The following is a 5,141-nucleotide window of genomic DNA, read 5'->3' on the forward strand; positions in this document are numbered from 1 at the left end:
TCCTGCTGATGGGGTTAGAAGAGGGGGTTCTGATAGGAAGATGGCCTCTATTGGGGGTGCCTCTGCTGATGGGGCTAGAAGAGGGGGTTCTAATAGGGCTCGAAAATGGTCTCTCCTCGAGATTCTGATAGGGCTCGAAGATGGCCTCTACCGGGGGAGGAGGGCGCCTCTGCTGATGGGGCTAGAAGAGGCGATTCTGATAGGGCTCAAAGATGGCCTCTACCGCTAATGTTGCATGAAGGGGAAGGGGGTGACACCTCTGTTAGAGTGTATACTAAAAGTCTACCTTTTGTAAACATTATTTTTGAAATAAAAGAATCACATTGGTCAAATATCTATATTTTATTTCTTAAGTGTAGTTGTTCAATTAATTTATATTATAGATAACATAGTGTGTGGTGTCACACACAGAAGATCATGTTATCAGTTCTTTATAAATTATAAACAGTTGCTCATGACTAAGATGGAAAGGAACAAACCATTGGAATAGTCATAGTGTAATTAGGTATTAGTTTATCTTAACTAATAAATTACACTAGTACACTCTAAGTGTATTGAGTAGGACCATTTTAGGTAAGTTCTTTTTATACTGACTTAATAAAAGAACTAGACCTTAGTTATTATGGAAGTGTTTGCTCTTAATCCTAATTAATAACAAGCATATATATTTAAAATTTATTTCTTTAACTTATCAAAGGGTGAGATTTAGTTTGATAAATCAATAGGCCCGATAAGTTGGGAAATGATATTACTTATAGTGTGTATTGTTGATTATAGAAGGAAATTGTGTCCTAGTAATCTAGGTTGAGAATGTCCCTAAGAGGAGCTCATAAAGATTGTCATGTTAAACACTGCAGGTGGACTTAGTCCGACATAATAATGAGGTTGAGTGGTACTACTTTTGAACTTAGATATTAATTAAGTAAGTTGTCAGTAACTTACTTAATTAGTGGGCATTCGTTATCTTAAATACAGGGAGACTAACACACTCATGATATAAAGGAGTCCATTATGTAATTTGGGATTGGTGCGGTAGTGCAATAATAACTTTCTAGTGGAATGAGTTATTATTGATGATCTTGAGTTGTGTGTTCGAGGCGAACACAGGATACTCAAGCTCATCGGAAGGCCAAAATCAATTTCTCCTCTAGGTCCCTGTCGTAGCCTCATTAAAGCCTCAAGTCCATCCAAATAAAAGCCCTTCTTGGTGTTCAAGAGAGGGCCGGCCCAAGGCTTGGTGACCAAGCCAAGGGTCGGCCACCATCTTCTCTTGAGGGGCCGGCCCCTTGCTTGGTCCCCAAGCAAGAAGGGGTCGACCATATTAATTCAAAAGTGAAGGGGTGTTTCGAATTTTTAAAAATCTTCTCTTTGTAGAAAATTATATGTTTTAAAAGAGAAATTTTAAAATAAAAAGCTTTTCTTATTTGAATTAGGTCACATGGTTTAATAGAGAGTTTTAAAAGTTTTAAAACTTTCCTTTTTAACCATTCTCATGGTTTTAGAAAAAAGGAAGAGAAGTTTTAAAATTAAAATTTTATATTTTGTAATCATGTTTAAAAAGGAAATTTTTAAAAGAAAAGTTTTAAATTTTAAAACATGATTTTAATTTTTAAAACTTTCCTTTTTCATCCACTTTAAGAAAGAGAGCTTGTAAAATTTTATAAGAAGATTTCTTCTTTTATAAAATTTTATAAAAATTATTTTTCCTTCTTGATGATGTGATCGGCCACCCTTGCTTGGTGCCCAAGCAAGGGCCGGCTAATCAAGACAATCAAACCATGTTTGATGATTGATTCAATCAAGAGGAAAGAAAAGGACAAATAAAAAAGGAAAATAAAAAACAAGAGGAAGATTTTAATTTTTTGTAAAAAGTCTTCCCTTATTTGCCTTGGGCAAGTAATATAAAAGAAGGGGAGGGGAGGCCTCATGAGATAACAATTATTATTCTCTTGTTGGTGCTCCTCTTGTTGTAAAATACCTAAAAATGGCGAACAACGATAGGGGAATTTTTCGGAATTTTTAGGAATTTTCTGGGAATTTTTCGGAGCTCGTATGAACGAGTTAACAGGGACAAAAATGGGGTCCGGAAAAGCCTGTTTAGGCGACCCTGTTTTAATGAGGAAAAGTTTTAATTTATATTTCCTTTTCCCATTTTTCTTTTCTTTTTCCCATTTTCTTTTCCTTCCGCGAGCCGACCCTTGCCCCAAAAATCTTGCGGCGACTTCTCCCGAGCCCTAACCGGCGCCGAGCTCCTTCTCCCTCTCACTCTCATGGCGAGGAGCGCCTCTCCCCTCTACTGATCTCCTCTCCCCCTCATCCATGCTGAGCCGCGCGCCGATCACCGGCCACAGAATCCAGCCGTCGCCTGTGCCCTAGCGCCTCCGACGCCCTCTTCCTCTCCTCGGCCGACGCGACGCCGCTTCTTCTCGCCGCCGCCCTGAGCCCTAGACCTGTCTCTGCCGTAGAGATCAGAACCGTGCCGACGCCACCTTCTTCTTCCCTTGCCCTCTCTGCCCCAACGTCTCTGTTTGGGTTGTTTCCGGCCAAGAGCAAGGAGGATTTAAATCCGATGTTTCTTCCTCGTGCCTAGCTTGTATTCCTTCTCAGTCGCCACTCGTCTGCTCGATCACATCAGCGACTTCTTGCTTGATCCGGTTGATATCAATGTGGTTCAGTGAGGTAAGATTAGGTTGTTGCATGATTTGTGATCCCACTTATTGAATTCAACTTGGTCTGATCAAGGGGAAGGATTTCAGCAGGAATTGTGTACGGTGGGGAGTTCATGGTTTTGGTAGCAAACCATACAACAATTCCTTATTCCAGCAGCAGTAGACACACCGGTGATTTCCAGCCGTGGTTTACACTCTGATCACGAGGCATCAGTGATTATCATCAGATTTGGTGAGTTTTAAAGTTGAACTTATTGCTAGGATTAAAATGGCGGACTATGTTGGAGATGTGTAATCTGCAGTTGTTTGGTTAGATGTGGATTTAGGTAAGTTATGATAGATTTATGTTTAACTTAACCTAATGTGATTATGGAAGGCTTAATCTATTGTAGTTGTGATGAATTAAGTGCAGTTGATTTATGTTGGATTAGATTTAATCCTTGGATTTATTAGAGATGATCATATTGCTAATCGTAAGTTCATCAGCGAAAGGAAAGGGTTGTGTTGATTGAGAATTATTGATTAAGGAGATTAATTAGAATTAATTAATGATGGATTGATTAGGGTTTTCCTAATTAAGTTGGGTTGGATTTAGCTAGTTGTTGTTTATAAAATTAGCTAAATTATATATCACATTATCTGCAGGACTTTGATTTGAGACTGTGTCTCGGCGAGGGATCTATTTCGGATTGGACCTTTCTATTGGAGGCGGGTACCTCTTGACTTATCTTTTATGATATTGTCATTGGATATGCATAGTATTTTATAACTACATGCAATGAACATGTTTGCCTTTGGTATGTCATTGTTTGATATCTATAGCATGTTAGGTTTGTCACCTGTGATGTATCCGTGTTTATATCTCGTGATTTGTTGCCATGATTATCTTGTTACCATGAGTATCTTAGTTTCTAGAGTGACATACCATGCTTACTGAGGTTAGGACTAGGATTTGGATTGTTGTTTCTGGCCTGTGTATCTAGATTATCTGATACTTAGGTTTTTGTGCCATATCAGGTTTGTGTACCTCTATTTGTATATCATATATGATTCGGGTATTTAGACCCTGATTCTTTGATCTGTGTATATTGTTGGTACATATGCTATGAAAGAGGGATATGATTTGGGTCTAGGTTGTTATACCTTAGAGGATTTGTATACCCTAGATCCGTGGATTTGGCTATCGATACTGTGGTACCCATATTATGTATATATGGATTTTTCTATGCTGATCAGGATATTCCATACTTATTATGTTCAGGACATAGGGTTTTTGATATTCTATCTGACCTGTGTACTATAGATTTTGGTATGTGACCATCGCTTTTATAGTACCCATTTTGTATTTATGGATATGGTTATATTGATCAGTTTTTGTTATGCATAGTGACATGCATCATGATTGCATGCTGTGCGATTGTCGGCTCCACTATGGTTGAGCCCATCGCCAGTTACATGTACTGCACACACCCCCACTCATGGTTTAGTGGTATATCAGGCAGGTGTGTGGCGGTTCTGCTGTTTGGCTCCGTTGGTCTGAGGACTCAGCGTGGTAGCCGGCAGACAGTTCTGCTCTGTTTGGCTCCGTTGGCATTTAGTGTAGCAGCGTAGTAGCCGGCAGACGGTGGACTCTGTTTGGCTCCGTTGGTCAGGTGACTCAGCGTGGTAGCCGGCAGAGATACCTCGCCGTCATCGTGTACCGGGAGATGAGAGCATTGAGCTTCCCCATTTATGATTTGGGGTCACAGGACAGGAGTACTCCGACAGCATCCCGTCCACTCGGTCATTCATCAGGAGTAGTGACGACAGAGTGCACGGTTGTCACAGCCCTACCCACTTGGTCTCACCATTTGTGTGCGAGATGACTGACTGGCGTCAGGGGTGACCAGGACGCATCATTAGCATCATATGCATTGATGCATTTATATTTTTATGATTGTGTTTGCTGCATTTGATTGCTGCATTTTGGTTGGATACATACTTTTGACCTGCATACAGGATTATTGACACTTTCGGTTTGACGACCTTTTTGTCGGAATAGGAGTTCCTGGTGAGTACAGCTTCCTCAGTTACCTTTCAGTTTTGCGTATTCCCTATATATGATTAGGAAGTTGTATTCCATGATTGTTGCTGTTAGATATATCTTACTACTCATGTCCATTGGTATTCGCTGAGTTGTTGAACTCACCCCCGTTGATACTATCTTTTTCAGGTACCAGGTTTGGTTTTGGTGTCGCTTGGAGTATCCTGTCTGCTGGTCCCCATGTCACATCAGAGGACTTATCGGATTCACGTATGTTTTGTTTGTTTTATGTATCAGTTTTGTTTAGCTCTGTACTTTGATTTTATTTTTGGAGAGTTGATGTTGTTATGTGGTGTTTGTATTTGTTAATGGTTGTGTAAGCCTAGCCGGCTAGCAGTTTTGTGTTTTGGTTTTGGTACAGCCGAGTGGGCTGCTTTATTATTAACTGC

General features: G+C 40.1%; 1 long non-coding RNA gene across 2 annotated transcripts; it reads left to right on the top strand.

Annotated features, from left to right (window-relative positions):
- The first annotated feature begins 2,665 nt into the window (after positions 1 to 2,665).
- On the top strand, positions 2,666 to 3,350 carry LOC122007919. Of its 2 annotated transcripts, none has more exons than XR_006119151.1 (3): positions 2,666 to 2,679; positions 2,757 to 2,901; positions 3,315 to 3,350. It is a non-coding gene; the product is annotated as an uncharacterized LOC122007919 (long non-coding RNA). The 2 variants fall into 2 exon arrangements; XR_006119152.1 differs by having other exon boundaries at positions 2,760 to 2,901.
- The last annotated feature ends 1,791 nt before the right edge of the window (positions 3,351 to 5,141 follow it).

This window comes from Zingiber officinale, chromosome 1A (assembly GCF_018446385.1).
Source record: "Zingiber officinale cultivar Zhangliang chromosome 1A, Zo_v1.1, whole genome shotgun sequence".
NCBI lineage: Eukaryota > Viridiplantae > Streptophyta > Magnoliopsida > Zingiberales > Zingiberaceae > Zingiber > Zingiber officinale.